The sequence below is a fragment of the Phyllobates terribilis genome, unplaced genomic scaffold (genome assembly GCF_046119375.1).
Source record: "Phyllobates terribilis strain yellow unplaced genomic scaffold, ASM4611937v1 Scaffold_5__5_contigs__length_657084704, whole genome shotgun sequence".
Taxonomy (NCBI): domain Eukaryota; kingdom Metazoa; phylum Chordata; class Amphibia; order Anura; family Dendrobatidae; genus Phyllobates; species Phyllobates terribilis.
The window spans coordinates 497,424,771-497,447,386 of record NW_027362765.1 but is presented as its reverse complement, the minus strand read 5'-3'; positions in this window follow the sequence as shown (position 1 = coordinate 497,447,386).

Sequence of the window (22,616 nt, the reverse complement as noted above, 5' to 3'; positions counted from 1 at the left end):
GGCACTGAATTTGACTTGCAACCATCTCTCAAAGATGAATGCGGCTCACACGGTAAGAAAGGTTGGGGACCACTGACTTAGAGCGATCAATCTTTTTTCTATTGGAGCCTCTCTGGCCAGACATGGTGATCCCTGGGTCTCATCATTGGTTGTAGTCTTTGCCGAAATTATACAAAATTATCACAATTTAGCTTTTATTTTTCTGGCAAACAAATATTAAAACATTAAAATTAGCACAAGATGAGTTAATTATGTTGATAAAGCAGTGATTGATGCAGCCAGGTCTGGGCTTAGCATCACTTTTGTCTTCCCAGCAGTGCCACACTAACAGTAATCACACAGTTTAAGATGTGCCTTCCTAGAGAATACGGACAATTGTAAATGGCATACGGTATTACAATATTTTTATTCCTGACTCAAACTACTAAATCCAGAACTACACATCATGTATGAAATCAAAGCAAAGTTTGGAAATTGTCCTAATTTAAAAAAAAAAGGGATTATTTTGTGTATGCAGCTTCTATGCAGACCTCAGGGTTACAGACTATAAACAAACTCCATGTAATCTGATCTTTCAGCTGCTTGTAAATCCCTTTCCCATGCCTCCCTTTTGGAAAAAGGTGAGAGAGAGTGTATCACATGACTTCAGAACCAGACAACATACAGGCTTTGTTTGTTGTCTGTAACCATGGAGACATATTGGTCTACATAGGAGCTGTAGACACAAAACTGCTGGATCAAGGCTTTTTAAACATTCTATGTATTTTTAAGTTATTTACAGTACTGTGCAAAAGTTTTAGGCAGGTGTGGTCCAACATCTGGCACCTCCACTGTTTTTTGTTAAGATATAAACACTTTTAACATGGCTGCTAAACACAGCTCTGGTGAAAATATAGTAGTGGCCGCTGCCGGAAGTTGTCAGCTACTGCAGTACAGTTTCTGTTCAATAGAACAGGGGCTGTGCTGCTGAAGCGCCCCCTGGGCCGCGTGTAGGGGAAATACCCGGAGCCGGGTCTCTGTGTAACGGCAGGGATTGTAGTCTCCGTGGCGGCGACCCGGCCCCGTGGCTCAGGGTGGTCAAACCAGTGGCGGATCTGTTTACTTGGTTTTGTAATGTTTAAATGTCCGACTACACCACCCGTGGATTGCGGTTGACGCGCCCCTGGGCCTGTGTCGCGCTGCGATGCGCACGCGGGAGCTTACCCGGAGCCGGATCTCTTGAGGGTTGTAGTCTCGTGGCGGCGACCCGGTCCGTGCCCAGGGAGTCAAACTGAGCGGCGATGTACTAGCAGTAGATGGTTGGTGACTACGCCACCCGTTGAATGCAGCTATGGAGCTGCCGCTGCAGGGCAGACCGCTGAGGCCGGTGGAAGGATGGTGCAGCGTGGATGGTATAACCCCCAACGGGAGGGGTATGGCCTCAGGGCAGCCGACGTGGATGATGGGGGTAGCAGGAACCACTCAGAGACGGTGCGGTGTAGTTCAGGGTCTTTACTGGTGACAAAGAAAGACCCTCCCGGAGTACTTGCTAGTGATAGGGGCCTGGTCAGTCCTTGAGCAGATGGGATTTCCCCTGGCCAGGCGGAGTTGTAGGCCTTCCCAACTAACTGTACTCTTCTGGCTACCTTGCTAGAGGCGGGAATAAGTAGCCCACGTCCCTGAGTGTACCGTGTGGTGCTCACCCGTATGGCCGGTGACTCGGGGCCTTCTAATGGCTTCCGCTCCACGATGGCGGTGCTGGTCCCACGCGTGTGACCGTGCCTTCGGGCTTCTGGGCCAGAGGACCTGAAATCCTCTGCCGGACGGTTTCTGCTGCTGGGTAGGAGTTAGTCCCCACAGCCTCGGACTCCGGGTCCGGTTAGAAATCTTCTCAGTCAGGGCGAGCTCTGCAGCTGCCAGCCCCTGACTCGTTGTAACACTGCTCCCCACAGAGCTCCTGATGTTTCTTGCTATGCTGCTTCTCTTCTCTACTCTTGTTCTGTCTTCTTTCTCACTAACCCTGCCTCAGCCCCGGGTTTATATAGGGGAAGTCCTTCCCCTCCCAAGACTGGGCAGGAGGTGTCGCATGCACAGGATCCCTGACCAAAGGACCTCCCACCTGCTCTCAGACGTAATATCTCTATCACTGTGGCAACCAGACCCCTGGGGTGTCACACGGTCACTGAGAACCGCCGCTGCGGGGCAGACCGCTGAGGCTGATGTTGTGTGCGCAGCAGAGGGTAGTATAACTCCCCACGGGAGGAGTTTAGCCTCAGGACAGTGAGTGCAGATGGTGGGGGTGATGGTGCGCGAGAGCAACAGTAATGACTCAAAGTCCAGTGATGCAGTCCAGGGTCTTTACTCACAGTTTTACACTCCAAGCCACTTCTGCAGGTAATGGCTGCCCATGTCGTACTGTGGAAAAAACGAGAACCTGCAAAAAACAAATAAAAATAGCAAAGGAGGAAACAGAGAGACGTATTGCTAGGGAAAGTAGATCAAATCCCAAACTGTTCTTTACGTATATAAATAGTAAAAGGATTAAATCGGATAATATTGGACCGATAAAAAGTGAGGAAGGCAAAATCATAGAGAAAGATGAGGATAAAGCTAATCTATTAAATAAATTTTTTTCGTCAACTTTCACAAAGGAAAAAGAACTAACAGGAGAAATGAGAAGTGACAAGCTTAATCCTCCACTAAGTATGACAAATCTAACCCAAGCTGGGGTACAGAAACGCCTCAGTAACATTAAAATAAACAAATCACCAGGACCTGATGGCATACACCCACGGGTACTAAGGGAACTAAGTCATGTGATAGACAGACCGTTATATCTTATATTTAAGGACTCTGTTGAGACTGGGTCTGTACCACTTGATTGGCGACAGGCGAATGTAGTGCCAATATTCAAAAAGGGAGCGAAAAGTGACGCCGGAAACTATCGGCCGGTGAGTCTGACGTCCGTTGTGGGCAAAATTTTTGAAGGCTTCATTAAAGAGGCAATTATGGAGCATCTTGATGCTAATAATCTATTAACCCCGAACCAACATGGATTCATGAGGAATCGCTCCTGCCAAACAAACCTGATTGACTTCTACGAGGAGGTGAGCTCTCGAGTAGATCAGGGGGAACCAGTGGATGTCGTGTATCTCGACTTCTCAAAAGCGTTCGATAGCGTGCCACATAATAGGTTGGTATACAAAATGAGAATGATGGGGCTGGGGGAAAATGTCTGCAAGTGGGTAGCTAACTGGCTAAAGGATAGAAGGCAGAGGGTGGTTATAAATGGAATATACTCAGATTGGGTAAGCGTCACTAGTGGGGTACCACAGGGGTCTGTACTAGGCCCAATGTTATTTAATATCTTTATTAACGACAGTCAACGGGATAAAAAGTAAAATATCAATATTTGCAGATGACACAAAGTTATGTAAAACAATTAATACAAAAGAGGATAGTGCAGACCTGCAGAGGGACTTGGATAAGCTGGGTAGGTGGAGCATTCAATGGCAAATGAGGTTTAACGAGGAGAAATGTAAGGTCATGCACATGGGAAGGAAAAATGGAAGTCACCAGTACTCACTGAATGGGAAATCATTGGGGAATTCAGAGATGGAGAAGGACTTGGGCATCTTGATTGATAGCAAACTAAATTGGAGTGCCCAAAGTCAGGCGGCTGCTGTAAGGGCAAACAGGGTAATGGGATGTATCAGAAGAGGTATAGCTGCAAAGGATGAGAACATTGTTCTTCCACTGTACAAAGCACTGGTCAGACCACACTTGGAATACTGTGCTCAGTTATGGGCCCCAATATATAGAAAGGATATAAATGAGCTTGAAAAGGTACAAAGGAGGGCAACAAAATTAATAAGGGGAATGGAGGGACTGCAATACCCAGAGAGGTTGGCAAAACTAGGACTATTCAGCCTGGAAAAGAGAAGGTTGAGGGGGGACATAATAAATGTGTACAAATATGTTAGGGGACAGTATAGAGATCTTGCCCGGGATTTGTTCAAAAGGAGGGATATTACGGTAACAAGAGGGCACTCGCTAAGACTGGAAGAGAAAAGGTTTCAGCACCAGCATAGGAAGGGGTTCTTTACGGTAAGAGCAGTGAGAATATGGAATTCACTGAGTGAGGAGACGGTAATGTCGGATTCACTAAACCAGTTCAAGCGGGGACTGGATGCATTTCTAGATACCAGGCAGATTTCTGCATATACTTAAAAATAGAATAAAATAGTAGGTTGATACAGGGATTTATTCTGACTGCTGGTTTCAGAGTCGGGAGGGAATTTTTCCTCAGGTGAAGATTGGCTAAATCATTTGGGGTTTTTGCCCTCCTCTGGATCAACTTTAGCAATTACAGAACTAACAGGTCGAACTTGATGGACACAAGTCTTTATTCGGCTTTACTTACTAACTAACTAACTAACTACTCACAGTTTTACACTCCAAGCCACTTCTGCAGGTAATGGCTGCCCATGTCGTACTGTGCTCACCTGGTGAGGGGCTCGGCCAACTCCCAGGTACCTTTGGAATGCTTTTCAGGACCCCCTTCGTGTGTCCTTTCTCTGGCCTGTCGTACCCCACAATTGACCACGTTTCTGACCAGCTGCCTCAGGCCTTGGCGGGCAAACGTATGTTCCATTTCCCTGGGTCCTATATGGTGCCTTCATACCGGGTATAGTGAGGGGCCGTAACACGTACAATGCCACGGCCTCCGGTTACTAGCTGAGGGTAGTTGCTCTCCTCCACTAGATGAGGGATCCGGTTCCCTTTCTTGGCTTGACCCCCCTACTCTGGTAGCGGAGGGCGTACGGTGGCGACTGTCCGGTCCGCACCCCTGGGGTCCCTTCACTCCACTCCTGGAGCCTCCTCCATTCTTCTCCTTTCTGTTTTCTCTCTCCAGGCTCAGGCCTTGAGGCTCGGCCTGCCTGCGGAGGAGAGCCCGTACAGAGCCCCTGCTCCAGCCTCCTTCTCTCTCTGCTCCCTCTTCTTTTCTCCTTGACCCTAAGATGGTGCCCACCATATATACTCCTACTTTACAGTGCACCCTGGATCTACTCTGCCCACCCACACACTACCGGGTTCCCCCTTTCTAGGTGTTCCCTCCCCCCACTCCAGCCAGGGACTCTCGCCCTGCCCCCCGGAGATGTGGTGTAGTGCATGTGGGTGTTAGGGTCCTGAGCCACACTCCATCCTTACCTGGAAGTGAGATATAACACCTCTGGGTGAGATGCAATACCTCTGTAGCGACCGAACCCTCGGGGCGCTACACTGCAATATCCAGCAAGGGCCAGCAGCAGCAGAATAAATTTAGAGCCGATTAATCGCCTAATGGTCTTGCATGATGAATAAGTTTCTACCTGTATTTCTCAGTATTGAGCACACCATTTATACTGACCAAATCCCCAACTCCAATTGCCCCAAACCTGTAAAGTACTTCCACCATGCTTCACTGTTGCCTGCAGACACTCATTATTGTTCCATTCTCCAGCCCTTCAGAGAACAAACTACCTTCTGTTACAGCCAAATATTTCACATTTTGACTCATCGGCCCGGAGAACCTGCTGCCATTTTTAGCATAGTTGAGTCATTTCGCATTGTATCTAGGTTGATAGTATGTTTTTTGCCTGCAAGTGTGGCGCCCCTGCGGGTTCAGTCGCCACAGAGGTACTGCATCTCACCCAGAGGTGTGGTATCTCACTCTCAGGTAAGGAAGGAGTATGGCCCGGGACCCTAACTCCTGCATCCAACACTACACTACTCCAGAGCGGCAGGAGGGGCAAGATGTGCTGCTCCTCTGCTGAGCCCTGTCCCTGGCTGGAGTGGGGGGAACCAAAATAGGGGGAACCATGTAGTGGGTGTGGGTGGAGGAAGTAGTTCAAAGGAGCTCAGTAAGAAGCGATATAAAAGAGATGGTGGAACATTCTACTGGGTGAAAAAGGAAGAAGAAGTGAGAGAGAGTCAGAGGAGGAGTTGGGAGCAGGAGCTCTGCAGGAGCTCTGCTCAGGAGAAGCACGGGCCTGAGTGAGGAGGCCCAGGAGAAGGAGAGGAGGAAGGAACGGGAGCTGAGAGAAGGCTCCAGGAGTGAAGAAAGGATCCCAGGGGTACGGGCAGTGCTGGAGGCCACCCGTACGCCCAAATCTACCAGGCGGTGGAGGGATCGGGTCGCAGAGGGGACTGGCCCCTAACTAGTGAGAATTGCAACGTTCAACTAGGTAACCGAAGGGTGCAGCATTTCAGGTGCTGCAGCCAAACGCCACATCTATCTCACCGAAAAGGTGGCCATAGAGGACCCAGGGGACAGAGAAGACGTCGCCCGACAAGGTCCGTGGTCACTGGATTGGGACACTGGGTGTGAGGTGCAGGGAGACGGCCAGAAGGAACACACAGAAGGGGGTCCCGTTATGTACTCCGGCGGTACCTGAGGGTTTGCTGAACCCCTCCCTGAGTAAGCACAGGATGACGTGGGAAGTTATGATCTGCAGTTGTAACCAGGAGCAAAGTGAGAACTGTGAGTAAATCTGGAAGATGGCACCCCACTGCCTCTGCGAATTATTACTGCGCCATCATCCCCTGCACTACACTGCACAGCAACATCTATAACATCACCACTTCCTGCCCTGGAGCTAAGCTCTGCCTGTGGAGAGCTGAACCAACTCTGCTGCACTAACATCAGCTCCGGAGGACCTGCTCCGCAGCGGTGGCTCCCTTTTGCCGCATACCACAGGTGGCGTCACAAACATTATATAAAAACTATAAATCCCCTTTTATTGACCGCCCTGGGTCACGGACCGGGTCACTGCCACTGTGATATCTCCCCTAGCAACGACCGGCCCGGCACCGAGTACCCCACGGCCCAGGGGGTGCCTCACAAGTCTTCCATGAAAACAGCTTCTAGCCAGACTCCTGTATAGTCGAGGAGTGTAGTTGGGTCCCACTGAACATCTTTTGCTGTAGCCTTTTTTTGCACTTCCACAAATAACACAATGGCGGTGGAAGCCACCAGAAGAATGGTCAGGTCAGAACACATGCACAGCAAGTTGTTTTGACGTTGCTGTGCATATATTTATTCTATTTGACATTTTTTTAGAGCTTTTTAGGTAGTTTATAAGTGGAATCTGCCTGAAAAATCCTGCACATACAGAATTTCCTGGCTACACAGTAAAGGTGAATATTTTCTATACATTAATATTATAAGTCTTGTTTTCATTATTTAAAGGAAATGGCTATATTCATTTTTTCTTTATACAACCGTACTTACCAATACCAAATTTGTGGGGTCTATGAAGACTCTGCATAAAATTTCGAGTTTTGGGACAATATTCCAGTTGGGGCTGTGAGGCAGTGACTGGGATCGTATACGAGGGACGTTATATATCCCCCAGAATGTGTACAGAGACCTATTAAACCCATTGAAGTGCATTGCAGTCAGACACAGCTGCGGCTGCAATGCAGGAATGAAGGTGAGCATTGACCTGGTCAGGCTATCTGGCTAAGGCAGATTAAGTAAAACCCGGCAGGGCCTTCATTTCTTGGAGGAGGCTACAGGAAGGCAGTGGGGCGGCCTCCTCCCTCCAACCCGGGATTTCCAGTGGCTCTTGCCAGATGTCCTTTAAAAACCCTGCATTAAGGATTAGTTTTGTTCAGTGTTGCAACCTGCTAGGAGCATAGCAGGAAAGCTCGGCGGACCTGTGAGTAGCTGAACCTACGCCTGGGAAGGCTCTGCACCCATCAGGCTCTGAGCGGCCTGGCGTGCCCGTTGCCCCTGGCAACCGTTGTTATGGACTTGTGTGAACCTGGCTGCGAACCGGAGGACTTTTCTGTTTACCCGTGAGTCGCTGAATAAAAGCTGCTTATGTTGGACTTGCTTGGGTCACTGCCTCAGTTACTGCACGGTGTGAACACCGCCGCCTTACAGGGCTTAGATAGTGCTGAATTTGAAAATGTAAATGTTAATAACTATGAGCATTGCAAGCAAATTTTCAAATAATATCTTTATATGTTTTGTATTTTCAAATCAAATCTTGGATACCTATATGTCTTCATAGTGACAGACTACAAACAAATCCCATGTACTTACCATTTATGCATCTCCTACTTCTTGCCAGCCAACCTACTATATGTTAGTAAGAATATAGAACCGAAAGAGGGTCAGGGCAACAATATTCATTTTGGATCAAGACTCATAATATATAACTAACCTACAACGCACCAAATAAGAGTCATAGAAAGATCCAAAAGTCAATCATTTTGAAAAAATAGACATAGTTTTATTAGACAAAATTCATACAAATACAATAAAAGAGCTGGGTTCAAATGAACACCAGAACAAGAGAACAGTGCCTCATACAGTTAAAACGAGGTCCAGATGTAGGCTTCAAAAAGATATTGCAGTGCAACTCACATATCTGTGCATAAGAGAAGAGGAAGTAAGACCAGAAAAAGATCACTGGTCACAAAACACTAAATCCCTTACCATGAGCCATAAGTCGCATTTGTGCATGTTGTATGTAAGTTTAACTCATGGGAAAAAGGGGTTATTTGTACATGAAGCAGACAGGCTTCATCAGACATAGTATAAACATCCAAGTTTCTCATTAAATCAGGATTGTAAAAATTACAGATCATGTAAAAGAAATCTTTCCATGTACTAAGTACCTACCCTGATTTTTTGCACTGCTGGATCAGTACCCTGTGCCCCTACGCACGTTTCGGTGCATATAGCAACTTTTTCAAGGGGAGAGTGACCTGGTATGGGAGGGGGCTTGTGTTACTTATGTACTGTACAATTAGTAGTCAGGACCAACACAGCGCATGCGTGCCATCACACACGCTGTATAGAGCTCAGTATCCGGGGAATCACAGCGACGCACATGGGTCAGAGGGTGCACTTCCCCTGACTCACGTGTGCGCGCGTCGCGCGAGTGTCGGAGAATGAGCGACAGCTGAAGTGCGCAGGAGCGCATGCGCAGGTCCAGCCACACGGAAGATGAAGAGGAAATCCCCGCATAGATGCCAGAATGTAAGTATATGGACATTTATATAAATACTGAGGACAAGGAGCAAGATATCAATACCCAGCAGACCTTAACACAACCAAAAAGCATATAGATACTGAGAAAAAAACTAGAAAATAATAACGATGATAATAATAAAGAATCTAAATGTTGTGTCAGAATAAAATTAAAATATAAGGGTCAGGAGGATGGTACATAAATGAAGTCTTATGCTAATCATCACAAAACCCAATACAAGCTCTGATCTACAAAGAGTCTATTTGGCCACAACAATCCATATTTTAAAGTCCCCATAGTATGTACTCAGTCACAGACACATATTATATATGTGACATGTGCTTTTTACACATATATATAGATACCCACTAGGGAGTCACCTAGATGCGTCAACAGGTAATATATACATATCAGCCCTATTAAACATACATGTCGGATAAAAAAAAGAAAAAAAAAAGGGGAAAACAAAGAGAGCAAACAATATATTGGAGAGTATAAATCATAATTAGTCTTCCTATTTCCTTGGTTCTCCTTCCCAAGATAAAGTGTAGAACTGCTGGTAGGCATCCTGCTCGTTATCGACAGTCCAGAATAAGCGTCAATGACAACATGTAGGGATTCATTCAGATATACCATCAATTCCGGCAAAGAGTACAAATTCTAAAATAAGGATAAGAACACAACAATTAAAATCCACAGAAATTAAAAAGTACAATGGGAGAAGGGGGATCAGACTAAATGAAGGAAGAAAAACTAAGTTTTTCATTAAGTCCCTTGGGTGTCACTGTGTCAAGTGTGACAATCCAGCGACACTCCATTTGAGCAAGGAGGCGCTTGATGTCGCCTCCTCTGATGCCACAACGGACACGATCAATGCCTCCGACCCTGAAAGAAGAGGGGTCACAGCCATGAGAGACCCGAAAATGTCTTGGTATAGTCTTAAGACCAGATGGATCAAGAACATCCTTGGCTGCCAAGATGTCCCGCACATGCTCCCTCGTTCGGACCCTGAGCCCCTAGATGTTAGGCCAACATAAATTAGGTACACACACAGGTGGCATAGTACACCACATATGTAGTGCTACATGAAATGTAATGAGTGATCTTAAATTGTTTGGTGCCATCAGACGATTGAAAATCATGTGCCCTAATCATGTTCCGGCAACCTGCACAGTCGCCACATGGAAAGAAGCCCCATCTGGGACCCCTGGATTCGAATGGGGGAGCAGGCCGGACAACATAGTGACTCCTAACCAACAAGTCTCGGACATTTCTATTACACCTGGAGGTCACAAGGGGACGGTCGGACAAAGTAGCGGCCAACGTGGAGTCCGTCCTCAATATCTTCCAATGTCTTTCCAAGATATGGCGGATGGTATTCCACTCGGAATTATATGTAGATATAAAACATATAGGATTGACCATCGATTTTCTTTCCATCTTCTTACTCAGCAATTGCACTCTAGAGGTTTTCTTGGCTTTGATATATCCCCTGTTAACGCATCGTCTGCTATAGCCTCGAGAAAGAAACCGTTCTCTTAGGTCAAGGGCCTGATTCTCAAAACCGGCGTCAGAGGAGCAATTTCTCCTCATCCGCAGAAATTGGCCGGTGTGAATGGCCCTAATTGTAGTAGGGTCATGTGCAGACGATGCGTGTAACAGGGAATTAACAGATGTCTCTTTTCATAAAACATCTGTTTCAATATAGCCGTCACGTGCAATGCTGAGTTGGATGTCCAGGAAATCGATGGATTTTTTATTGTATCTGTGTGTGAGCCTAATGTTGGAGCCATTGCGGTTCAATCTCGCCACAAATTCATTAATTCCAGCTTCACGGCCCTGCCATATGATCAATAAGTCATCAATATAGCGGCACCAGCACTGCACATGGGAAGCGGCAGGAGCGCCGACGCCGAAAATCTCCCTCTCCCAGTAGCCCAAGAAGAGATTAGCGTACGACGGAGCACAAGCCGTGCCCATGGCGGTGCCGCGTTTCTGAAGGTAGAAACGGTCTTTAAAAGTGAAGAAGTTATGCGTCAGGATAAACCGCAATAGCTCCAAGAGAAGGTGACACATCGATTGATCTAATCCGCTCATACCTAGAAAGAATTGGGTAGCTCTAAGACCATCATCATGGTCAATACATGTGTAGAGAGACTCCACGTCGGCCACCACAAAATACATGTCCGACTCCATGTAAATCCCGTCCATTTTAGCCAGGACGTCCATAGTATCCCTGACATACGAGGGCAACGTTTCAACCATAGGATGCAAATAGTGTTCAAGAAATTTACAAATTGGGTCACATAGCCCTCCGATGCCAGAGACAATAGGACGCCCGTGTGGGTCACACATATTTTTATGGACCTTTGGCAACAAATAGAATGTAGGTATCTTTGGTTGGTTTGCCAAAAGTCCATCCAAAATACGCTTGGGAATAGTCCGTCTCTCGACTGCTACCTCAAGGAAATTAAGTAGTTCCCTGGTGTAAGCCGAGAGTGGGTTGTTGGAGAGTACAGTGTATGTTTCTCTGTCCCTTAGTTGTCTAAATGCCTCCTTTTCATACAGGTGGGTAGGCCAGATAACAATATTTCCCCCCTTGTCAGCTGGTTTAATAACTACATCTTTAACAGCCTGTAATTCCTTAAGAGCCCTTCGCTGTGATTTCGTTAAATTATCACCCCTCATGTTATCGGGGATTTGCCGAAAATCCTCCATCACCATCCTGGTGAAGATCTCAATTTGTGGACACAGTGACAAGGAGGGAAAGGTCGTAGATCTGAGGTAAGCCGTGCTGGGAAACCCACCTGCATGATCCGGAGTCTGCTCCTTCAATAATTCCTCAAGGGTAGACAAGGCCTCAGACACAGCTGCAGCTGCAATGTTGGAATGAAGGTGAGCATTGACCTGGTCAGGCTATCTGGCTAAGGCAGATTAAGTAAAACCCGGCAGGGCCTTCATTTCTTGAAGGAGGCTACAGAAAGGCAGGGGGTGGCCTCCTCCCTCCAACCCGGGTTTTCCAGTGGCTCTTGCCAGAGGTCCTTTAAAAACCCTGCATTAAGGATCAGTTTTGTTCAGTGTTGGGACCTGCTAGGAGCATAGCAGGAAAGCTCGGCGGACCTGTGAGTAGCTGAACCCATGCCTGCACCTGTCAGGCTCTGAGCGGCCCGGTGTCACCGTTGCCCCCGGCAACCATTGTTATGGACTTGTGTGAACGCGACTGCGAACCGGAGGACTTTTCTGTTTACCCGTGAGTTGCTGAATAAAAGCTGCTTATGTTGGACTTGCTTGGGTCACTGCCTCAGTTACTGCACGGTGTGAAAACTGCTGCCTTACAAGGCTTAGATAGTGCTGAATTTGAAAATGTAAATGTTAATAACTATGAACATTGCAAGCAAATTTTCAAATAATATCTTTATATGTTTTGTATTTTCAAATCAAATCTTGGATACCTATGTGGCACCCCAGGGGTCTGGTTTCCACAGTAACAGCAATGTTATGTCTGAGAGCAGGTGGGAGGTCTCTTGGTCAGGAATCCTATGCATGCCACACCTCCTGCCCAGTCCTGGGAGGGGAAGAACTTCCCCTATATAAACCTGGGGCTGAGGCAGGGTTAGAGAGTTCAGAGGGAGAGTTCAGCCAGGAGGGCTGACAGGGAGCTGTGGCTCCCGCTGGGCCCAGCTCCTGGGCCATGCCAGAAGTAGAGACAGAGAAGAGAAGCAGCTATGGGAAGAAACAACAGGAGCTCTGTGGGAGCAGTGTTACAAGGAGTCAGGGGCTGGCAGCTGCAGAGCTCGCCCTGACTGAGAAGATTTCTTACCGGACCCGGAGTCCGAGGCTGTGGGGACTAACTCCTACCCAGCAGCAGAATCCGTCAGGCAGGGGATTCCAGGTCCTCTGGCCAAGAAACCCGAAGGCACGGTCACACGCATGGGACCAGCACCGCCGTCGTGGAGCGGAAGCTACTAGAAGGCCCCGAGTCACCGGCCATACGGGTGAGCACCACACGGTACACTCAGGGACGTGGGCTACTTATACCCGCCTCTAGCAAGGTAGCCAGAAGAGTACAGTTAGTTTGGGAGGCCTACAACTCCGCCTGGCCAGGGGAGATCCCATCTGCTCAAGAACTGACCAGGCCCCAATCGCTAGCCAGTACTCCGGGAGGGTCTATCTTTGTCACCAGTAAAGACCCTGAACTACACCATACCGTCTCCGAGTGGTTCCTGCTACCCCCATCATCCACGTCGGCTGCCCTGAGGCCATACCCCTCCCGTTGGGGGTTATACTATCACGCTGCACAATCCTACCACCGGCCTCAGCGGTCTGCCCTGCAGCAGCAGCTCCTTAGCTGTACTCAACGGGTGGCGTAGTCGTCCAACATCTACCGCTGATACAGCGCCACTTAGTCTGACTCCCTGGGCACGGACCGGATCACCGCCACGAGACTACAACCCTCAAAAGATCCGGCTCCGGGTAAGCTCCCGCGTGCGCAACGCAGCGAGACACAGGCCCAGGGGCGCGTCAACTTTTGGCGTAGTCGGCAGGATTTCGTGCCCGCAACCACCGGGTACTGCGTGCCTGAAAAAGAGACTTTTCAACTTACCTGTGGTGAAGATTCCCGCCATCCGACGCCATCTTCTACCTTCTTCCCGCCATCCGTGGAGTTTTCCCGCCGTTGGACGCCATCTTCTGCCTTCTTCCCGCCATCCGTGGAGTTTTCCCGCCGTTGGACGCCATCTTGAAGATGCCGCGCGGGAAGAAGAGGGGCGTGGACTCCGAAAGCGCGCGAGAACTGAAGCCCCGCCTCACGTCCGGACGTTGCGTAAGGTCCTGGAAGGAGCCCAGCAGACGCCGACGTCACAGGAGCGCGACGGAAGGTCCTCAACCCTGACGATCCACTGCGGAGCCGCGGCCTACGGAAGAGGATCATCGCAAGGTAGGTCACGGTCCACTAGGGGGGAGAAGGATGTCGGATACGGAGGAGAGCTTCACCGCTTCAACCCCCGCCAGCGCCACCGCTGTTGCGGTCATGCCTTTCACCATGCCCTATATCCCGGGGGCAGCCTGGCTACCCCAGTACTCAGGGGAGTCACATACCCTGCATGACTTTAGAGAAAAGCTGGATAGCCTCTTCCAGGTGTACCCCCTCACAGAGGAGCAAAAAGTGAGCATCCTGGTGGCCCAATTAACCGGGGCAGCCCAAAGGGAGGTAAAGTCCTGGCCACCTGGGAGGAGGACTGTCGCAGAGATACTAACCCAGCTAACCGAGGAGGAGCTGCAGTACTACCAATACGAGGAAAGCCAAGAGGACCCGGACGGGTCTGAGGACTACCCTCAGGAGGGAGCACAAAGAGGACATAGCTACTGAAGGGAAGTAGCGTGAATAAAGAGCTGTAAATAGTTACCCGTAAGGGTACAAGGACTGCTGCTAATTAAAATATGGTCCCCGTTGGGATTAGTGAATTGTTCCCCATGTGCCCCTATCTTAAACCAGGCTGAGGACTGTGAGCAGCCATTCCTTATCCCCACTGGCCGAGGACTGAGAGCGGCCATATCCTGTAAATAATTATGTGTTTCTAGTAATTTATGGGAGTCTTTGGTGGATTTACCGGGAATCCTTTGTACATGGTTGGAGCGTAACCCAGGAATGGACTAAAGACTGTTAATGACTCGGGGCAGGACAGACCCCTACCTGGTTACGTCTCCCTGTTTTGGTGAAATGGACACCTTGCTTTTCTTCAAATACTGCACCCGGTTGCGGACACGCCGTGACCATCTTTATATGTTTTTCTTATTGTACTATTATTGTTTATACCTTGTTATGTTTAAAAATATGTTTAGTCCCGGAGTACTAAATTTCACTAGGGGGGAATGTGGCACCCCAGGGGTCTGGTTTCCACAGTAACAGCAATGTTATGTCTGAGAGCAGGTGGGAGGTCTCTTGGTCAGGAATCCTATGCATGCCATACCTCCTGCCCAGTCCTGGGAGGGGAAGAACTTCCCCTATATAAACCTGGGGCTGAGGCAGGGTTAGAGAGTTCAGAGGGAGAGTTCAGCCAGGAGGGCTGACAGGGAGCTGTGGCTCCGGCTGGGCCCAGCTCCTGGGCCATGCCAGAAGTAGAGACAGAGAAGAGAAGCAGCTATGGGAAGAAACAACAGGAGCTCTGTGGGAGCAGTGTTACAAGGAGTCAGGGGCTGGCAGCTGCAGAGCTCGCCCTGACTGAGAAGATTTCTTACCGGACCCGGAGTCCGAGGCTGTGGGGACTAACTCCTACCCAGCAGCAGAATCCGTCAGGCAGGGGATTCCAGGTCCTCTGGCCAAGAAACCCGAAGGCACGGTCACACGCATGGGACCAGCACCGCCGTCGTGGAGCGGAAGCTACTAGAAGGCCCCGAGTCACCGGCCATACGGGTGAGCACCACACGGTACACTCAGGGACGTGGGCTACTTATACCCGCCTCTAGCAAGGTAGCCAGAAGAGTACAGTTAGTTTGGGAGGCCTACAACTCCGCCTGGCCAGGGGAGATCCCATCTGCTCAAGGACTGACCAGGCCCCAATCGCTAGCCAGTACTCCGGGAGGGTCTATCTTTGTCACCAGTAAAGACCCTGAACTACACCGTACCGTCTCCGAGTGGTTCCTGCTACCCCCATCATCCACGTCGGCTGTCCTGAGGCCATACCCCTCCCGTTGGGGGTTATACTATCACGCTGCACAATCCTACCACCGGCCTCAGCGGTCTGCCCTGCAGCAGCAGCTCCTTAGCTGTACTCAACGGGTGGCGTAGTCGTCCAACATCTACCGCTGATACAGCGCCACTTAGTCTGACTCCCTGGGCACGGACCGGATCACCGCCACGAGACTACAACCCTCAAAAGATCCGGCTCCGGGTAAGCTCCCGCGTGCGCAACGCAGCGCGACACAGGCCCAGGGGCGCGTCACCTATATGTCTTCATAGTGACAGACTACAAACAAATCCCATGTACTTACCATTTATGCATCTCCTACTTCTTGCCAGCCAACCTACTATATGTTAGTAAGAAGTAGAGATCAGATGGAAAGGCGGATCTGACTACGCAGGGTTTGTTTGCAGTCTGTTACTATAGCGACAAATAGTGTAGGCCTTCATAGGAACATCAAACACAAAGAGTAAGATTTTAACTAAGATTTCATAAAAATGTATTCATTTTTCATTTTATATTATATGGAGCATTAAAAATTGTTGTGAAAGTAGATCAGTTGCAAAGATTTATCAAAACTTTAACAGGGCATAAAATATATATTATTTTAAAAAACTTACATTCATAAAAAGATTTTTTTGTCTTGTTTGTGACATCCATCAGTGCTTCTTAGTGGGTCTTACTGATGATTTTTCCTGCTGTGCACCAATGAGTGTATAGTATCATTTAATTCTTTTGTTCTTATTTTATTGGTATGCTGGTTTCAAAAAAATGAAATATACACTGCTCAAAAAAATCAAGGGAACAATAACACATCCTAGATCTGAATGAATGAAATATTCTCATTGAATACTTTGTTCTATACAAAGTTGAATGCGCTGACAACAAAATCACACAAAAATCATCAATGAAAATCATATTTATTAACCAATGGAGGCCTAGATTTGGAGTCACCCCCAAAATTAAAGTGGAAAAACACACTACAGGGTGATCCAACTTTGATGTAATGTCCTTAAAACAAGTCAAAATGAGGCTCAGTATTGTGTGTGGCCTCCACGAGCCTGTATGACCTCCCTAGAATGCCTGGGCATGCTCCTGATGAGGTTGTGGATGGTTTCCTGTGGGATCTCCTTCCAGACCTGGACTAAAGCATCCACCAACTCCTGGACAGTCTGTGGTGCAACGTGACATTGGTGGATGGAGCGAGACATGATGTCCCAGATGTGCTCATTCGGATTCAGGTCTGGGGAACGGGTGGGCCAGTCCATAGCTCCAATGCCTTCATCTTGTAGGAACTGCTGACACACTCCAGCCACATGAGGTCTGGCATTATCCTGCATTAGGAGAAACCCAGGGCCAACCGCTCCAGCATATGGTCTCACAAGGGGTCTGAGGATCTCATCTCGGTACTTAATGGCAGTCAGGCTACCTCTGGCGAGCACATGGATGGCTATGCGGCCCTCCAAAGAAATGCCACCCCACACCATTATTGACCCACTGCCAAACCGGTCATGCTGAAGGATGTTGCAGGCAGCAGATCGCTCTCCACGGTGTCTCCACACTCTGTCACGTCTGTTACTTGTGTTCAGTGTGAACCTGCTTTCATCTGTGAAGATCACAGGGTGCCAGTGGCGACTTTGCCAATCCTGGTGTTCTGTGGCAAATGCCAAGCGTCCTGCATGGTGTTGGGCTGTGAGCACAACCCCCATCTGTGGACGTCGGGCCCTCATACCAACCTCATGGAGTCGGTTTCTAACAGTTTGTGCAGACACATGCACATTTGTGGCCTGCTGGAGGTCATTTTGCAGGACTCTGGCAGTGCTCCTCCTGTTCCTCCTTGCACAAAGGCGGAGGTAGCAGTCCTGCTGCTGGGTTGTTGCCCTCCTATGGCCCCCTCCACGTCTCCTGGTGTACTGGCCTGTCTTCTGGTAGCGCCTCCAGCCTCTGGACACTACGCTGACAGGCACAGCAAACCTTCTTGCCACAGCTCGCATTGATGTGCCATCCTTGATGAGCTGCACTACCTGAGAAACTTCAGTGGGTTGTAGAGTCCGTCTCATGCTACCACGAGTGTTAAAGCACAACCAACATTCAAAAGTGACCAAAACATCAGCCAGAAAGCATTGGTACTGAGATGTGGTCTGTGGTCCCCACCTGCAGAACCACTCCTTTATTGAGGGTAAAAAACCAAGCAATGTGAACTGAGGTCTAAGATGGTAGACATGCAAGAAATAGGAGCATGTTCACACCAGCAAAAAGAAGCAAAACCTACAAAAGACAAAAATATATCTCATACCCTACCATCATTATATATAAATGTAAAGCAAAGTTGCATAATAAATATAGGGTACTTAGTGAACTATTTTTGATCAAAAAAAGTATACAAGCCGTCCCACCAGCGGCAAGGTGACCCTAAATTGGGACGGTACCTATACTGCCTATATTAAAAACCTTACTGTATATCAAAGTTGAAGTAATGCATATAAAAGGGTAGACAAATAGGACCGGGTCCCAACTCCAGACCACCTAGGTCCGTGGTAAGCTACATATATACTAATCAGCTCAACAAAGGGGATGCCACACCCTTAAATTGCACAGAATGCAAACAAGACAAAAAACCAAGCAATGTGAACTGAGGTCTAAGATGGTAGACATGCAAGAAATAGGAGCATGTTCACACCAGCAAAAAGAAGCAAAACCTACAAAAGACAAAAATATATCTCATACCCTACCATCATTATATATAAATGTAAAGCAAAGTTGCATAATAAATATAGGGTACTTAGTGAACTATTTTTGTCTTTTGTAGGTTTTGCTTCTTTTTGCTGGTGTGAACATGCTCCTATTTCTTGCATGTCTACCATCTTAGACCTCAGTTCACATTGCTTGGTTTTTTGTCTTGTTTGCATTCTGTGCAATTTAAGGGTGTGGCATCCCCTTTGTTGAGCTGATTAGTATATATGTAGCTTACCACGGGCCTAGGTGGTCTGGAGTTGGGACCCGGTCCTATTTGTCTACCCTTTTATATGCATTACTTCAACTTTGATATACAGTAAGGTTTTTAATATAGGCAGTATAGGTACCGTCCCAATTTAGGGTCACCTTGCCGCTGGTGGGACGGCTTGTATGCTTTTTTTGATCAAAAATAGTTCACTAAGTACCCTATATTTATTATGCAACTTTGCTTTACATTTATATATAATGATGGTAGGGTATGAGATATATTTTTGTCTTTTGTAGGTTTTGCTTCTTTTTGCTGGTGTGAACATGCTCCTATTTCTTGCATGTCTACCATCTTAGACCTCAGTTCACATTGCTTGGTTTTTTGTCTTGTTTGCATTCTGTGCAATTTAAGGGTGTGGCATCCCCTTTGTTGAGCTGATTAGTATATATGTAGCTTACCACGGGCCTAGGTGGTCTGGAGTTGGGACCCGGTCCTATTTGTCTACCCTTTTATATGCATTACTTCAACTTTGATATACAGTAAGGCTTTTAATATAGGCAGTATAGGTACCGTCCCAATTTAGGGTCACCTTGCCGCTGGTGGGACGGCTTGTATACTTTTTTTGATCAAAAATAGTTCACTAAGTACCCTATATTTATTATGCAACTTTGCTTTACATTTATATATAATGATGGTAGGGTATGAGATATATTTTTGTCTTTTGTAGGTTTTGCTTCTTTTTGCTGGTGTGAACATGCTCCTATTTCTTGCATGTCTACCATTTTAGACCTCAGTTCACATTGCTTGGTTTTTTGTCTTGTTTGCATTCTGTGCAATTTAAGGGTGTGGCATCCCCTTTGTTGAGCTGATTAGTATATATGTAGCTTACCACGGGCCTAGGTGGTCTGGAGTTGGGACCCGGTCCTATTTGTCTACCCTTTTATATGCATTACTTCAACTTTGATATACAGTAAGGTTTTTAATATAGGCAGTATAGGTACCGTCCCAATTTAGGATCACCTTGCCGCTGGTGGGACGGCTTGTATACTTTTTTTGATCAAAAATAGTTCACTAAGTACCCTATATTTATTATGCAACTTTGCTTTACATTTATATATAATGATGGTAGGGTATGAGATATATTTTTGTCTTTTGTAGGTTTTGCTCCTTTATTGAGGGTGTCTTGATAATTGCCAATAATTTCCATCTATTGTCTATTCCATTTGCACAACAGCATGTGAAATTGATTGTCAATCAGTGTTGCTTCCTAAGTGGACAGTTTGATTTCACAGAAGTTTGATATACTTGGAGTTATATTCTGTTGTTTAAGTGTTCCCTTTATTTTTTTGAGCAGTGTATATTTTGCAATATTTGTAATTTTGACATGGAGTTTGACTAGAAAGGCCCATGTATAACCATAGTCAAACTCAAATACACAAAAACTTGTACAAACTCAAGGGCAAACCTTGTTATTAAAAAAGTCTATAAATAAATAAATATATATACAATAAATGTAAAGAATGGATTTATATAGAAATGTTCTGTAAATGTAAACAATGTCATCCTTATACAACAATATGCAAAAATGTAACCATGTAGTGAGTAGTTCAGTGGATTTCTAATCACAAAATCAGCCCCCAGGACAAAGACACCTGAGACCCACTAACCAAGAATAAAGAGACCCATGTCTGATCAGCTGCCATGTTTTCACAGGCTGTTGATCACAATGGCCAGTGTTGTGCTGCATGGTGGTGTCCGATGGGACCAGAAGTGATGACGTCCTTTCATCCAATCGCTGAGACCCATGATTGGCTGTGGAACACAAGATCATCCAGTACGCGTGCTATAATGTGTTACTTGTTGGGCAGAGAAAACAGCATCTGATAGAGATCTACAGTTATACGCCCATACTAGATTACAACCTCCTTTATGGCTTTGTGCAAAACATAGGTGCAATATGACTGTGTGCATGAGGCCTTAGGAATTTTTGTAAGCAAAAGATGCATAAAATCTATTCTTCTGCAAGCCACAATCAGTAATCAATGAGGGATCCCAGATATCCATAGAGGCATAATGAATGTTATAAAATAGCATAATCTCACCCAAGCTAGTGACGCACCCCTGGGCCTTCGTCGCGCGGCATCGCGCTCCACGACGGCGGTGCTGGTCCCACGTGTGTGACCGTGCCTTCGGGTTTCTTGGCCAGAGGACCTGAAATCCCCTCCCGGGCGGTTTCTGCTGCTGGATAAAGATTAGTCCCCACAGCCTCGGACTCCGGGTCCGGTGAGAAATCTTCTCAGTCAGGGCGAGCTCTGCAGCTGCCAGCCCCTGACTCCTTGTAACACTGCTCCCACAGAGCTCCTGTTGTTTCTTCCCATAGCTGCTTCTCTTCTCTGTCTCTACTTCTGGCATGGCCCAGGAGCTGGGCCCAGCCGGAGCCACAGCTCCCTGTCAGCCCTCCTGGCTGAACTCTCCCTCTGAACTCCCTAACCCTGCCTCAGCCCCAGGTTTATATAGGGGAAGTTCTTCCCCTCCCAGGACTGGGCAGGAGGTGTGGCATGCATAGGATTCCTGACCAAGAGACCTCCCACCTGCTCTCAGACATAACATTGCTGTTACTGTGGAAACCAGACCCCTGGGGTGCCACATTCCCCCCTAGTGAAATTTAGTACTCCGGGACTAAACATATTTTTAGAAAAACATAACAAGGTATAAACAATAATAATACAATAAGAAAAACACATAAAGATGGTCACGGCGTGTCCGCAACCGGGTGCAGTTTTGAAGAAAAGCAAGGTGTCCATTTCACCAAAACAGGGAGACGTAACCAGGTAGGGGTCTGTCCTGCCCCGAGTCCTTAACAGTCTTTAGTCCATTCCTGGGTTACGCTCCAACCATGTACAAAGGATTCCCGGTAAATCCACCAAAGACTCCCATAAATTACTAGAAACACATAATTATTTACAGGATATGGCCGCTCTCAGTCCTCGGCCAGTGGGGATAAGGAATGGCTGCTCACAGTCCTCAGCCTGGTTTAAGATAGGGGCACATGGGGAACAATTCACTAATCCCAACGGGGACCATATTTTAATTAGCAGCAGTCCTTGTACCCTTACGGGTAACTATTTACAGCTCTTTATTCACGCTACTTCCCTTCAGTAGCTATGTCCTCTTTGTGCTCCCTCCTGAGGGTAGTCCTCAGACCCGTCCGGGTCCTCTTGGCTTTCCTCGTATTGGTAGTACTGCAGCTCCTCCTCGGTTAGCTGGGTTAGTATCTCTGCGACAGTCCTCCTCCCAGGTGGCCAGGACTTTACCTCCCTTTGGGCTGCCCCGGTTAATTGGGCCACCAGGATGCTCACTTTTTGCTCTTCTGTGAGGGGGTACACCTGGAAGAGGCTATCCAGCTTTTCACTAAAGTCATTCAGGGTATGTGACTCCCCTGAGTATTGGGGTAGCCAGGCTGCTCCCGGGATATAGGGCATGGTAAAAGGCATGACTGCAGCAGCGCTGGCGCTGGCGGGGGTTGAGGCAGTGAAGCTCTCCTCCGTATCCGACATCTTCCTCCCCCCTAGTGGACCGTGGCCTACCTTGCGATGATCCTCTTCCGTAGGCCGCGGCTCCGCAGTGGATCGTCAGGGTCGAGGACCTTCCGTCGCGCTCCTGTGACGTCGGCGTCTGCTGGTCTCCTTCCAGGACCTTACGCAACGTCCGGACGTGAGGCGGGGCTTCAGTTCTCGCGTGCCTTCGGAGTCCACGCCCCTCTTCTTCCCGCGCGGCGTCTTCAAGATGGCGTCCAACGGCGGGAAAACTCCACGGATGGCGGGAAGAAGGCAGAAGATGGCGCCGGACGGCGGGAAAACTCCACCGATGGCGGGAAGGAAGCGGAAGATGGCGCCGGATGGCGGGAATCTTCACCACAGGTAAGTTTGAACAGTCTTTTTCAGGCACGCAGTACCTGGTGGTTGCGGGCACGAAATCCTGCCGACT